Here is a 16,823-nt window from a genome sequence, read left to right as displayed (position 1 = left end):
ACCAGCTTGGCTTAGGTCAAGCCCTCTGAGACTAGTTATGCACTAGTCAATCTAAAGCCACGTACACACGATCGAAAATTCCGACAACAAAACTGTGAATGTTGGCTCAAACTTATCTTGCATACACATGGTCACACAAATGTTTTCGGAAATTCCGAACGTCAAGAACGCGGTGACGTACAACACTATGTCGAGCCGAGAAAAACTAAGTTCAATGATTCCAAACATGCGTCGAATTGATTCCGAGCATGCGTAGGATTTTTGTGCGTCGGAATTGCATACAGACTATCGGAATTTGCGAATAGAACTTTTGCTCTCGGAAAAAAATGAGAACAGCTGTCAAATTTTTCTTGTTGGAAATTCGAAAGCAAATGTCCGATGGAGCGTACACACAGTCGAACATTTGGCGTCGGAAATTCCAACCGAGTGTACACGGCATAATTGCACAATCTACTTCAAACATACCAAAAACCATGTAATTCAGGCGTCTCCCTGATTGCGAACAGATTGAATGGGATTTTAAAGAGATTGTACCATCAGACTGTAATGTGTATGGCCATCTTTATACAGGTACATAGGAGGGAGTAGGGGCAGACAGTTGTCAGGTTTAAAGGACACAGGAACTAATCGGAGAAAACGGTTGGTGTGGACAGGTGATCAGGTGAAACAGAGGTTCTAAGGTACACTTTCTTACAATCAAAAAGCTTGGACTGCATAAACACAATCCCATGGGAGAGCCTGAGGAGGCATTAGATAAATAATACGCTGCTCAAAAAAATTAAAGGAACAGCCATGTTGCAAATTAGATTTTAGCTTTCAGCAGATGACAGTAGTTTGAATAATGAAACATGATTTCTGCTAGTTTATTTTTAAATACGTCACTAAATGTAAGTTAATGCTAGGTTTTACTCGCCTTTCCTAGGCAGCCAGCTTCCTGGGTTCCTTGAGCTGGCCTTATCTCTACTGGTGTATTATTACATCACCTGGGTATGAACTCTTTAGTCACTTTCCCACATCAGCTTATCGTGAGGCCCCGTACACACCATAGAATCCATCCGCAGATAAATCCCAGCAAATGGGTTTCAGCGGATAGATCCTATGGTGTGTACACGCCAGCGGATCTGTTTCCGCGGATATATCTCCCCTGGGATGGATTCCAGCAGATCGGATATTTGCTGACATTCAGAACAAATCCATCTGCTGGAATCCATCCCAACGGATGGATCCGCTGGTCTGTACAGACTCACCGGATCCATCCGTCCGAAGGGATCCCCCGCATGCGTCGTAATGATTTGACGCATGCGTGGAATTCCTTATATGACAGCGTCGCGCACGTCGCCGCGTCATAATCGCGGCGACGGCGCGACACGTCATTGCAAGAGGATTTCGGCGCGGATTTCAATGCGATGGTGTGTACACACCATCGCATGAAAATCCGCCGAAATCCACGAGAGGATTTATCCGCGGAAACGGTCCGCTGGACCGTATTCGCGGATAAATTCTATCGTGTGTATGGGGCCTTACAGCCATGCCTTCAAGTTTACCAAGAAACACATATAATTCCTTCTCAGGGTATTGTGAGTCAAAAGGTTTCTTTTAGTTCCTTGTGTATCTAAAGCTTCATTTACTGGACTATGTAAGCTGTGGTTGGCGGAGAAAAGAAGCCATATGCATAATAATTAACATTAGCCTTTCTGTTTCACTCAATTAAGATCCAAAATTCTTTTTTAGCGATCTGGAGGAAGGTTTCTATTAGGTAGATTCAGTAAGAGTTAGGCGGGCTTATCAGTAGATAAGCCGACCTAACTCAGAATCTACGCCGACTTATGTTTAAGTGTATGCTCAAACAGAGATACGCTTAAACATATCTAAGATACGACGGCTTGCGCCGTCCTATCTTAGATTGCAATATTTCGGATGGCCGCTAGGTGGCGCTTCTATTGCGGTCGGCGTAGAATATGTAAATGAGTAGATACGCCGATTCACAAACGTACGCCCGGCCAACGCAGTACTTTTACGCCGTAGAGATAGGCCGCCTAAAGTTAAAGCTTAGCCCTACATGGAATAGTAATGTTAAGTATGGCCGCCGTTCCCGCGGCGAAATTCGAAATGTTTACGTCTTTTTCGTAAGTCGTCCGTGAATCGGGATTTACGTTGTTTACGTCCACGTCAAAATCAATAGACCCGTGCGGCGTACTTAGCCGCAATGCTCACTGGGAAATGTAGGCGCCCGGCGCATGCGCAGTAAAATAAATAGGTCAAAAACGTAAGGTCAAGCCTTGTTAACATAAAACACGCCCCACTTACACACATTTGAATTCGGCGCCCTTACGCCCGCCCGCTTTAGGCTACGCCGCCGTAACATAGCAGGCAAGTACATTGTGAATCATGGGCCAGATTCACATAGAACTGCGGCGGCGTAACGTATCGTAAATATGTTACACCGCCGCAAGTTTTCATCGCAAGTGCCTGATTCACAAAGCACTTGCGATGAAAACTACGCTGGCAGCCTCCGGCGCAAGGCGGGCCAATTCAAATGGGCGTGTGCCATTTAAATTGGGCGCGCTCTCGCGCCGGACCTACTGCGCATGCTCAGTTTCGCAATTCCCGTTGTGCTTTGCGCGCCGTGACGTCATTTTTTCGAACGGCGACGCGCGTAGCGTACTTCCGTATTCCCGGACGTGTTACGCAAACGACGTTAAATTTTAAATTTCGACGCGGGAACGACGGCCATACTTTAAACAGCAATACGATTGCTGAGTAAAGTTAGGGCAGTTCAAACGACGACTAACTTTGCGACGGGAAACTAGACTAGCAGCGACGTAGCGAATGTGAAAATCCGTCGGGAATCGCCGTAGCTCCTAATTTGCATACCCAACGCTGGTTTACGACGCGAACTCCCCCCAGCGGCGGCCGCGTTACTGCATCCTAAGATCCGACAGTGTAAAACAATTACACCTGTCGGATCTTAGGGATATCTATGCGTAACTGATTCTATGAATCAGTCGCATAGATAGAAACAGAGATACGACGGCGTATCAGGAGATACGCCGTCGTATCCCTTTTGTGAATCTGGCTCCATGTACTTGCCTCGCTAACTTACGGCGGCGTAGCTTAAATGCCTTAAGCTACGCCGCCGCAAAGTTGCGGCAACGTACGTGAATCTAGGCATATGTCTCTATTTGCCCCTCTAAATGGTTTGAAGTCCTTATCAGGTGGCCTTTGGCAGTGCTTGATCACTTTGGTAATGTTCAGCCTGATTCTTGAGTATCTTCTACTAGATATTTGTAGTTTTGGTTGTTGAATCGTCAAGTCTTAAACTCTAGAGTAGCAATATTTTCTGTGAAGCCATCTATTCTTTTGTCTTCTTCAAATCAGAGATATGGTATATATGCGCCCTTACAGGTCAACATAATCAGTATACAGTTTGTAAAGCCCTGTACACACGATTAGTCCATCCGATGAGAACGGACTGAAGGACCGTTTCATCGGTTAACCGATGAAGCTGACTGATGGTCTGATGTGCCTACACACCATCAGTTAAAAAACCGATCGAGTCCAACGCGGTGACTTAAAATACAACGACGTGCTGAGAAAAATGAAGTTCAATGCTTCCAAGCATGTGTCGACTTGATTCTGAGCATGCGCGGGTTTTAAACTGATGCTTTTGCATACTAACTGTCGGTTTTGACCCATCGGTTAGGCGTCCATCGGTTCAATTTCAAGTTCTATTTTTTTGGACCGAAGGATAACTGACCGATGGGGCCTACACACGGTCGGTTTGGACCAATGAAACTGTCCTTCAGTCCGTTTTCATCAGTTTAGACTGGTCGTGTGTACAAGGCCTAAGTCTATGAAGTTTGCAAACTTTCTGTTACAGTATTGCTGCTGTGGAATGTATACAGTCCTCCTTCTTCTGCATGGGGCAGATCATCTGTAGCGATCTTTTAAAATGACATTCTGCCACCAGGTTAGTATTGAGATTCTTTAACGGTATCACAACATCAGAATACACCACAATTTTATGAAGTTCCTCTATAGCAGAGGTCTCAAACTGACAGCCCTCCAGCTGTTGCAAAACTCCCATGGGGCATTGCAAGGCTGACCATTACAAGCATGACTCCCACAGCTAGAGACATGATGCAACAGCTGGAGGGCCGCAGGTTTGAGACCTCTGCTCTATAGCATATATACATTATACATTTTCAGTTCTCATAACAGACAGAGGGGAGACATTTGACAGGTAAGGATACATGCAGGAGGCATCTATATCCTTATAGATCAGCACTATGGCTGTAGTTTAGAAAGGATGAGAGTGGATTTACATCCACTTTAAGTAAAAAAAAATGTACAGGCCTAAAGCTTTACCCCTATTACTCGCCTTTAAAGAAGGATGTCACACGTTGTGCATGCAGCTTGATTTTGAAGAAATCTTTGTGGCAAAGATGCCCGGTTGCTGCTGAATTGTCAGCACACAAGGGGTTAATTGCCTCAATAAGTTGTGTTTGGGGGCAGCACTGCCTGGTTTTACCCATCCCCTCCAACTACAAGTCTAAACAAGCTCTAACAACAGATATGTTTGCCAAAAACAGAAGACAGTGTTTCCGGAAAAAAACTCATAGCAACTGTGAAGTGTGGTGGAAATGTTCTGGCTTGGGGTTGATTTGCAGCTTTAGGACCTGGGCAATTCTCAACTAAACATTCTGCATCAAATTTGTGCTGGATGAAAATGTAAGGCTATATGTCCAAAAATTGAACATGAACCAGAAATTAGTCTTTCAAGATTATAATGATCTAAGAAAATCCACTGAAAAATAATGCCGCGTACACACGACTGTTTTTCGGGTTCTAAAAAATTACGTTTTTTTTTTTAATGTCATTAAAAACGATCGTGTGTGGGCTTCAGAGCATTTTTCGGGTTCTAAAAAATGGGCAAAAAAAAAATCGAACATGCTCTATTTTTTCCACAACGTTTTTAACGTTGTCGTTTTTAAGGTTGTAAAAAATGGTCGTGTGTGGGCTTTAACGACGTGAAAAATCCACGCATGCTCAGAAGCAAGTTATGAGACGGGAGCGCTTGTTCTGGTAAAACTACTGTTCGTAATGGAGTAAGCACATTCATCACGCTGTAACAGACAGAAAAGCGCAAATCATCTTTTACTAACACGAAATCAGCTAAAGCAGCCCCAAGGGTGGCGTCATCCGAATGGAACTTCCCCTTCATAGTGCCGTCGTACGTGTTGTACGTCACCGCGCTTTGCATTTTTTTTCACGATCGTGTGTAGGCAAGGTCGTTTTAATGATCGGGTTGAAAAAAAACATTGGGCCAGATTCACAGAGGAGATATGACGGCGTATCTCCTGATACACCGTCGTATCTCCTGTCGTATCTATGCGGCTGATTCATAGAATCAGGTTCCGCATAGATAGCCCTAAGATCCGACAGGTGTAATTGACTTACACCGTCGGATCTTCGGATGCAATACCTCGGCCGCCGCTGGGCGGATTTCACGTCGTATTCCAGCATTGGGTATGCAAATGAGCAGTTACGGCGATCCACAAAGTTTTTTCCCGTCGTTACGTCGTCGCTAGTAATTTTTTCCCGTCGCAAATTTACACCTGCTTTAACATGGCTTAACTTTAGTTAAAGTTTGTTAAAGTTTAGTTAAATGTTAAAGTTTGGCCGTCGTTCCCGGGTCGAATTTCAATTTTTTTTTTCGTTTTGGCGCAAGACGTCCGGGAATACGAATGGACGCTGAGCACGTCGCCGGTCTAAAAAATGACGTCACATCGCGCAAAGCACGGCGGGAATTTTAAAACTGAGCATGCGCAGTACGTCCGGCGCCTAATTTAAATGGTACCCGCCCCATTTGAATTGGGCGGGCTTGCGCCGGACGTGTTTACGATACACCGCCGCAAGTTTACAGGTAAGTGCTTTGTGGATCAGGCACTTACACTGAAAACTTGCGGCAGTGTAACGTAACAGGGTTACGTTGCGCCGCCGCAAATGTACGAGAATCTGGCCCATTGTTTTTTCTAGAGCCTGAAAAACGAATTTTTTTAGGACCCGAAAAACGGTCGTGTGTACGCGGCATAAGAAATGAAAGGTTATGGACTGTCCTAGTCAAAGCCTTGGTCTTGCAACTGAGTGATTTTTTCATGGAGAATTGGTCAAAGAATTCAAGCTCAGGGACTGGGGCAGTTATACAAAATGCCCACAAGAAATAATTTATGGGGCAATTTCAGCTTTTGATGTCAATGGTGTGCTTTCTTTTTGCACAGTACAGCATTACATCCACCAATATTTTTTTAGACACTGTGGATAAAGATCTAATCACGTTTTCCTTTTCAAAAATATTGTCAAATATAACTAGATACTAACATATATATCCAGAGAATATCCGATTGCCTTTAGGGAATTAGGCAAGATTTTTTTCCCCCCAGTTGAGGAAATTTGGGGCATGCTTTATAAGGTTTTTTTTGCTTTCCTCTGGGTCAACTGTGGTTATAGGATTCTGAATCTGGAGGTTTTCTATTTGTTTTTTTCTATTGGTTCAACTAGATAGACTTCTGTCTTTTTTCAATCTGACTATGTTATTTTGGTTAAAAAACCGCAATAAGCGTTTATTCTTTGGTTTGCGCAAAAGTTATAGCGTCTACAAAATAGGGGATAGTTTTATGGCATTTTTATTAATATTTTTTTTTTACTAGTAATGGCAGCGATCAGCGATTTTTATCGTGGCTGCGACATTATGGCGGACACATCGGACACTTTTGACACTATTTTAGGACCATTGTCATTTATACAGCGATCAGTGCTATAAAAATGCACTGATTAATGTATAAATGACACTGGCAGGGAAGGGGTTAATCACTAGGGGGCGGGGAAGGGGTTAAGTGTGTCCTAGGGAGTAAATCTAACTATGTGGGGGCTGGACTTACTGTGACACGACACTGATCTCTGCTCTTGAACAGGGAGCAGACGATCAGTGTCTTGTCACTAGGCAGAACAGGGAGCTGCCTTGTTTACACAGGCATCCCCCCGTACTGCTTCTCCGTGACACGATCGCGGGACACCGGCAGACATCAAGCAAAAGTGCGTACGGCGGGCGGCAAGTGGTTAAGGCTCATACACACTATAAGAAAATTGGGCGAATATTTTCATCCAAAGAATTTTCGTATTGTGTGTGTACCCCACTTTAAAGCAGAACTTCCCCTTTTGGGTGTAGCGCCGCTTTAAGGTCCTTGTAATATTAACATGTGTACATATGTGGGAAGATCATTAAACAAAGTTTTAGTGCAATTAGTAAGAAAATAATAACTATTATAAGTGTGTGGGTGCTAATATACTCTCCCTGATACCTTAAGGCAATAGATTCTTCTTACTTATCTACAGAGGTATATACATGTAGCAAGTGTCTGTTCTTTCCCATGAGGTCAGTTTATTGGTTTAGGTTTATTGGATTTTACAGACTAAATTACCTTAATATTGAATTGCACAGGATGACTGGAGCTGGACAATTACAGCAGCCTAAAATAGAAATGTAACTATGTTTGTATTTAGTATGTATACTGTATACATGGGCATCCGCTCCATAGGGCAAGGGGGACAATTGACCCCCCCCCTGGAAAATCAAGAAGGTGTTGAAGAGTCTCGCGGCTGTCTGAGCAGTCCCGGGCCGGATGTCACACAGGAGCAGCGAGCAGAGTGAAGCCGCCTCCCCCTCCAGTGTTTATGTGTACATAGGGGGAGGGAACCTGCTGCCTGTGCTGCGCTGATGGCTGATCTGAGGTACTGAATGGGATGGGGGGGGAGGGTGGGTCCGTCTGTGCTGAAGGGGGGGTTTGTGCGGAATGGGGGGTCCATCTGTGCTGAAGGGGGGTCTGTACTGAAGGGGGGATATGTGCTGAAGGGGGGTCTGTGCTTAAAGGGGGTCCATCTGTACTGGAGGAGGGGTCTGTGATGAATGGGGAGGTCTGTGCAGAATGGGGAGGTCTGTGCTGAATGGATGGGTCTGTGCAGAATGGGGGGGTCTATCTGAGCTGAAGGGGGGTCTGTACTTTCTCTTATTCTCTCGCTATATTTATATGGGCATGGTGTGAAGCTGAATTATCTCAAGAGCTATTTCACACTGCCAGCTGGCCGCATTATCGGTAAAGCGCTTTTAACCCCCGCTAGCGTTTGAAGAAAGGGTTAAATGTGACTGTGTATCGCCGCTGCCAAAGTGCCCCACCCTGAAAAAATTTCAGCGGACGCCCATGACTGTATATACACTTTATTACCAAAAGTATTGGGACACCTGCTTTTACACGCACATGGACATTAATGGCATCCCAGTCTTAGTCCGAAGGAGTTCAATATTGAGTTGGCCCATCCTTTGCAGCTATAACAGCTTCAACTCTGTTGGGAAGGCTGTCCACAAGGTTTAGGAGTGTGTTTATGGGAATGTTTGACCATTCTTCCAGAAGTGAATTTGTGATGTTGGATGAGAAGGCTTGGCTTGCGGTCTCGGCTCTAATTCATCTCAAAGGTTTCTATCGGGTTAAGGTCAGGACTCTGTGCAGGCCATTCAAGTTCCTCCACCCCAAACTCGACCATCCATGTATTTATGGACCTTGCTTTGTGCACTGGTGCGCAGTCATGTTGGAACAGGAAGGGTCATCCCCAAACTGTTCCCACAAAGTTGGGAGCATGAAATTGTCCAAAATGTCTTGGTATGCTGACGCATTAAGAGTTTCTTTCCAAAGGGAAGTGCTTGCATGCACAGTTTAGGTCCTTATTACTGTCTGTTATCAGAAAGAAAATCCCAACATTTGAGTTATCACCAAAACAAAAATAGAGGAGATATCTTCTAGTTGGGGACATTACTTCTGGTGATCCTGGTGACAACCAGAGATTTCCTCTTACTTCTTGTTTTGACTATGGGACAGGAAGTGAAAGGAAATCTCAGTGAGACACAGTTGGCCAAAAAAAAAAAAACCGACCGAGGTTATAACCTTCCCTTATGCCTTGTACACACAATCGAAATTTCCGATGAGATAAAATCAGATGGAATTTTCGGTCGGAATTCCGTTCAAGCTGTCTTGCATACACAAAGTCAGACCAAATTCCGACCGTCCAAAACGCGGCGACGTAAAACACTACAAGGAGCCGAGAAAAATTAAGTTCAAGGCTTATGATCATGCGTTGACTTGATTCTGAGCATGCGTATTTCTATCTCCGTCGGAGTTCCACACAGACGATTGCAATTTCCGATATCATTTTTTTCCATCGGAAAATATAACATGTTCTATTTCTAAACTCCGACGGAAGAAAGTCAGATGGGGCACACACACGGCCGGTATATCCGATGAAAAAATTCCGTCTGACTTTTTTCATTGGAAATTCCGATCGTGTGTACAAGGCATTACTCTTTTCAAAATAAGGGGAACAAAATAACTCCCTGCTTTAAAGCAAAATTCAGAAAGGCACCTAGAAGACGGCCTAACTTATTATACAGGGTGAGCCATTTATATGGATCCACCTGGGTGTGCCATTTATATGGATACATCTTAATACAATGGGAATGGTTGGTAATATTAACTTCCTGTTTGTGGCACATTAGTATATGTAAGGGGGGAAACTTTTAAAGATGGGTGGTGACCATGGCGGCCATTTTGAAGTCGGCCATTTTGAATCCATCTTTTGTTTTTGGTGTATCCATATAAATGGCCCACCCTGTAGAATACTTACACTGCGTGGTACCTGATGTTTTAGTTTGAAATTGTTGGCAGGTTCACTTTCAAAAATTCTTCCATAAATCAGATAGAAACTTTCCTCTTTTCAAACCCACTTCAGTACAATAACATACTTAGGGCCAGATCCACAGCCGCCGAGCGCAACTTAACTTTTCAGAGTTAAGTTACACTGCCGCAAATCTCCCAAGTTAGGTGCCGATCCACAAAGCACTTACCTGGAAATTTGTGGCGGGGGAACTTAACTACGTCCGGCGCAAGGCGTTCCTAATACAAATGGGCGATTCCCATTTAAATTAGGCGCGCTCCCACGCCGGACGTACTGCGCATGCTCCTTTGGGTAACTTACCCGACGTGCATTGCGCTAACTGACGTCGCTCCGACGTCATTTGCTTAGACGTTAACGTAAATGTTGTCCAGCGCCATTCACGAACGTCTTACGCAAACGACGTAGAGTTGAAAATTTCGACGCGGGAAAGACGGCCATACTTAATAGGGCTTAGTCAAATAGGACTCAGCCCTATTTTTACGCGGCGTAACTCGGCGTAAACGACGTAGATTTAGCGCGACGGGCCCGTCGGAACGTTCGTGGATCGCCGTAAGTGTTCATTTGCATATTCTAGGCCGGCCGCAATGGCCTCGCCACCTAGCGGCCGGCCTAGAATTGCATCCTTAACCACTAGCTGACGACCGTACGACTTTGTACGGCCTCAGCGCGGCTCCCAATCTCTAACAGGCCGTCTTTTTACGGCCGCCCCTTTGCACATTCCCCGCGCGCGCTCCCGAGCGTGCAGCGGGGAACTGCTGTGCTGGCCGTGTCCCTTGGACACAGCCAGTCACAGATCGCCGTGAACGGCCAATCGGAGCGGCCGTTTCCTAGGCGATCTGTGCGGCCAATGAGAGATGATCTCATATGTTTACATATGAGATCATCTCTCATTCCCGGCTCTCGCAGACAGCGGTGCTGTCAGGGGAGAGAGGAGACGGATCTGTGTCTCTTGTACATAGAGACACAGATCGGTCACCCCCCCCCCCAGTCACCCCCCTTCCCCCACAGTTAGAACACTAATTAGGGTACACATTTAACCCCTTCCTCACCCCCTAGTGTTAACCCCTTCCCTGCCAGTCACATTTATACAGTAATTAGTGCATATTTATAGCACTGATTGCAGTATAAATGTGAATGGCGCCAAAAATTTGTCAAAAGTGTCCGATGTGTCCGCCATAACGTCGCAGTCCCAATAAAAATCGCAGATCGCCGCCATTACTAGTAAAAAAAATAATAATAATAATAATAATTCTGTCCCTTATTTTGTAGGCGCTATAACTTTTGCGCAAACCAGTCGCTTATTGCGATTTTTTTTTTTTTTTTACTAAAAATATGTAGAATACGTATCGGCCTAGACTGAGGATAAAAAAAAACGTAAAAAAAAAATTGAGCTATTTATTATAGCAACAAGTAAAAAAATGTTTTTTTTTTTCAAAATTGTCGCTCTATTTTTGTTTATAGCGCAAAAAATAAAAACCGCAGAGGTGATCAAATACCACCAAAAGAAAGCTCTATTTGTGGGGAAAAAAGGACGTTAATTTTGTTTGGGAGCCACGTCGCACGACCGCGCAATTGTCAGTTAAAACGACGCAGTGCCGAATCGCAAAAAGTCCTCTGGTCAGGAAGGGGTTTAAGTGCCCAGTAAGGAAGTGGTTAAGATCCGACAGTGTAATTCAATTACACATGTCGGATCTTCTGCCTATCTATGGTAAACTGATTCTGTGGATCAGTTCCATAGATAGAAACAGGGATACGACGGCGTATCAGTAGATACGCCGGCGTATCCCTTTTGTGGATTACCCCCTTACTTCTTGGTATTTTGGATGTGAAGGTCAACAAAGATACTAAAGCATAGCCAAAAAAATAACACAAAATATTCTGAGTCTAATTAAATGTTATCAATAAGAAGGTGCGCTCTTCTAAATCATAAAAAAAAAAAAGTAAACAGACACAGGAGAACAGACGTAACAGAATTTGTAGACAGAAGGTTATATTTTCTGTCTCACACATTTCTTAAACCATTTTTCTAAGAACTAAGACAAACACAGATGTTCAACAAAACAAACAAAAACAATATTCAGTTACCTTAGAAATAACCCCAGACTGTCTATTAAACACGGGTGTTTAATAAATGTCAAATACCTAAAGTAAACCTTTACAAAAGAAAAAGCTCCCGGACAGATGAATACAATACACCTAGAAGTATCTGCGTGTACTTGAAATATCTTCATAAGCCCCCTGAAAGCCCAAAAGCAATAGGAGATCTAATATGCAAAACTTTCAAACATCTCAAACTCACAGCTACCGATAATAATCACAATCTGAGGTTAGAAATTGTAAAGACGTTCCCCCGTCAGTTCCTCTGATTAACCGCTTCAGTACCGGGCACTCTAATACCTTGTACACACGATCGGAATTTCCAACAAAAAAAGTCAGACGGAATTTTTTCACCGGATATTCCGATCGTGTGTGGGCCGCATCAGGCTTTTTTTCCATCAGGGTTTAGAAGTAGAACGTGTTTTCTTTTTTTCAGATGGAAATCCGTCGGAACTCCGACGGAGAAAAAAGCATGCATGCTCAGAATCAAGTCGATGCATGCTCGGAAGCATTGAGCTTAATTTTTCTCGGCTCGTAGTAGTGTTTTGCATCACCGCGTTTTGGACGGTAATAATTAGAGTGTTCCGACGGAAAATTCCATCGGATTTTATCCCAACGGAAATTCAAATCGTGTGTACAGGGCATTACCCTCTTCCTATCCAGGCCACTTTTCAGCTTTCAGCACTGTCACGCTTTGAATGACAATTGAGCGGTCATGCAACGCTGTACCCAAACAACATTGAATTGTTTTGTGACAGATAGAGCTTTCTTTTGGTAGTATTTAATCACCACTGTTTTTGTTTTGCTAAATAAAGGAAACAAGACCAAAAAGCAAATAGTTTCTGTTGTAACATTTTGTAAACAAGTAATTAGTCTCCTTTACTGGTGTACGCTAATGAGGCTGCACTGATTGGAACTGATAGGCTGCACTGATGAGGCAGTACTGATTAGGAGGCACTAATATGCAGCACTGATGGACACTGATAGGCGGAATTGATGGGCACTGATAGGCAGCACAGGTACGCACTGATAGGCGGCAATGATTAGCAGCACTGATGGGCACCAATAGGCAGCACTGATTGGCATCACTGGTGGGCAGGGCCGCTGATAGGGGGGCAGTGATCCCTCGCTAATCCCCCTTCCCTGTGCACCCCCTCCTCTCAGCCCTGGCTCTAATGTTAGCTCTGCTCCTGAGTTTGCTATCTCTGTAACTTTGTGTCTCTCAAATCTCAGAGCTCCAACTGCCCAGCCTGTATATTTTTTTCATCTCATCTTCATTTTTATTTATTAAAGGGGTTGTAAAGGTAAAAGAACATTTCCCTAAATAGCTTCCTTCACCTTAGTGCAGTCCTCCTTCACTTACCTCATCCTTCCATTTTGCTTTTAAATGTCCTTATTTCTTCTGAAAAATCCTCACTTCCTGTTCTTCTGTCTGTAACTACACACAGTAATGTGACACTTTCTCCCTGGTGTGGAGAAAGCCTCTTGAGGGGGCGAACAGGAGAGTCAGGACGCTATATTCTTTGCAGATAGAGTAAGGAGTTGTGTGTTAGTGGGCGTCCTGACACTCCTGCTCGCCCCCTCCCCCCTCAAGAGGCTTTTTCCACACCAGGGATAAAGTGTCGCATTACTGTGTGGAGTTACAGACAGAAGAACAGGAAGTGAGGATTTCTCAGAAGAAATAAGGACATTTAAAAGCAAAATGGAAGGATGAGGTAAGTGAAGGAGGACTGCACTAAGGTAAAGGAAGCTATTTAAGGGAAAAAATGTTCCTTTACAATCCCTTTAACTCAGTCTTATCTTTTATATTTAGCAGGAATTCTGTGAGTTATGTTGTATTTGTGGCTGCTACTGTAATAGCTTTAATATTTTCTTGGGGGGGGGGCTGTCAGGTAGTCTGTACAGGGCCCCCCAATTTCTATCAGCAGCCCTGCTGGTAGGCATCACTGTAGGGCACAGACAGGCATTACCAATGGGGAAGATCTCTCTTGTGAGGAAAGCTGCTTATCATGTCTCCTCTCGTCACGCGCTGGCATTTCCTATCTACACTGTGATTAGCTGTGATTGGACATAGTTGATCACATGGCAAATAGTCTATGTTATAGGCTCTTTACTGAGATCAGTGATGCGGTATGTACGAGGAACACACCGCACCATATATTGCTGTGCTGCGCACCCTCCCAGGGGCACGCATTAACGGCCCTTTCTGAAGGACGTCATATGAAACGGAACTGTAAAGCCCCTGCCCGGTGGTCATTCTGCAATAGGCCGGGCTTGAAGGTGTTAAAAAAAACAGCTCCACGCAATTAGTAAAGTTAGTCACTCACAAAACATGAAGCCACTCATGCTCTGCAAACAGTGACTCCAGCTCACAGTTGCTCAGTCCTGGAACCACGCACCACTACAAAGGGTAACATTTATTTATTTTTTTCAGCACATGCATAAACACAGGCATTCCACTTTAGTTCTCCCTTTAACATGTTTTGCCCCTACAGGGGTTTAACAATCTCTATCATTAAAGAGTAACTCCACTTTTGTTGAAAAAAAAAACATTCCCCTCTAGGTGATCTATGTACATTGCAGGGTTTTTAACTACTTGCGGACCCCTGCGCTAGAGCCCATAGCTATACGTCGCCTCTCACGCAGGCCACTAAGGGCCCCCTGCTCGTGCGCGTGCCTGGTGGGGGGAGAAATGCTGATCTTCTGTTCATACAATGAACAGAAGATCGGTCATTTCCCCTAGTGAGGCCACCCCCCTACAGTTAGAACACACCCAGGAAACATACTTAACCCCTTCACCGCCCCTAGTGTTAACCCCTCCACTGCCAGTGGCATTTTTATAGTAATCCAATGCATTATTATAGCACTGATTGCTATAAAAATGCCAATGGTCCCAAAAATGTGTCAAAAGTGTCCGAAGTGTCTGCCATAATGTCGCAGTCACGAAAAAAAATCGCTGATCGCCGCCATTACTAGTAAAAAAAAATATGAATAAAAATGCCTTAAAACTACCCCCTATTTTGTAAATGCTATAACTTTTGCGCAAACCAATCAATAAACGCTTACTGCGATTTTTTTTACGAAAAATATGCAGAAGAATACGTATCGGCCTAAACTGAGGAAAACATTTTTTTTTTTATATATATTTTTGGGGGATATTTATTATAGCAAAAAGTTAAAAATATTAATTTTTTTCAAAATTGTCGCTCTATTTTTGTTTATAGCGCAAAAACTAAAAACCGCAGAGGTGATCAAATACCACCAAAAGAAAGCTCTATTTGTGGGGAAAAAAGGACACTAATTTTGTTTGGGAGCCACGTCGCACGACCGCGCAATTGTCAGTTAAAGCGACGCACTGCCGAATCGCAAAAAGTGCACTGGTCTTTGACCAGCAATATGGTACACCCCGTACCATATTGCTGGTCAAGTGGTTAACAAACTTTGTTGCAGATTCCTACCTTTTGTTATTCTGAAGGAATAGCTGTCTGTCTGTGTCCATGTGCAAAGTGAATGTGAATAGGAGTGTTTTTTTTAATTACCAATCAGAGGCTGCACCTGCATGGCACTAATGAGACAAGCTGCAGGGTCTGCATCCCTTTAGACGTAATTTCCCTTTGGGTGTATCTCACCAAAAATGAAATTTGTGTTGTAGGGGATGCTCAAAATTTGGAACAGGTGCATCCAAGCTACTACCTCATGTGCAATGCCTGGTGAGCCTCAAGAACACAGCACTCGGCCTGTGAAGTCTCTGTAAACCTCCATATAGTCCATGCAAAAAAGGAGACTGGTGCCACGGAAATCAGCTAAAACATTGTTTTATTATTGCATGCGAATAACAGTCAAAAAGAAAGCCAATGTGTTTCGGCCCTCAGGCCTTAATCATGGCCTGAGGGCCAAAATGCGTTGGATTTATTTTTGACTTGAATACAAGCAAAATCTATTCATAAATTTTGACTTGATATACAAGCGATGTCTTGATATACAAGTAGCATCATGTCACAACTGAGTATAAAAGAGACTCTGATGTTACGTACTACAAATGTTCGCTATTAGCTTTTGGTCGGAAATTCCAACCATGTGTACACTCCATCGGACATTTGCTGTCGAAATTTCCAACAACAAATGTTTGAGAGCTTGTTCCTTTTTTTTTTTCGATGGCAAAAGTTCCTGTCGGAAATTCCGATCATCTATATGCAATTCCTACGCACAAAAATCCTAATCGGTTCGACGCATGCTCGGAATCATTGAACTTTTTTTTTCTTGGCTCGTCGTAGTGTTGTACGTCACCGCGTTCTTGACGTTCGTAATTTCAGACAACATTTGTGTGAACGTGTGTATGCAACACATGTTTGAGCCGACATTCCGTCGAAAAAAAATCCACGTTTCTTTTGACGGAAATTCTGATCATGTGTATGCGGCATAAGTGTAGAAATATGTTTATATTTAATGAAGGTACAACATTTAGCAACATATTGCTACACTTAGGCCCCATACTCACGACCAAACATGTCTGCTGAAACTGGCCCGCAGGCCAGTTTCAGCAGACATGTTTGGTCGTGTGTGGGCGCGAGCGGGCCGAATTCCAGCAAACATTTGCCCGCCGGGCCTTTTCCCAGCAGACAAATATTCCTGGACTTGTTTTAAAACAGCCCGCTGGAATTCAGCCCGCTCGGACATGTACGGTCGTCAGTACAGACCTACCGTACATGTCCAGGCGCCCGCCGTCCCTCGCATGCGTCGAATGACTTCGACGCATGCGTGGAAGCATTTTAAAGGCGGGCCGCCCACGTCGCCGCGTCATTGTCGCGGCGACACCGCGTCATCGACGCGGCGACACCGCGGACACGCCCCGCGTATTGTTTACGCGCGGACTTCTGTACGATGGTGTGTACAACCATCGTACAGAAGCCCTCTGGCAGACATGTATGGTGAAAACGGTCCGA

Source organism: Rana temporaria, chromosome 1 (assembly GCF_905171775.1).
Source record: "Rana temporaria chromosome 1, aRanTem1.1, whole genome shotgun sequence".
In the NCBI taxonomy this organism is placed as follows: domain Eukaryota; kingdom Metazoa; phylum Chordata; class Amphibia; order Anura; family Ranidae; genus Rana; species Rana temporaria.
The sequence above is the reverse complement of the archived record's forward strand: the minus strand, read 5'-3'. Positions refer to the sequence as shown.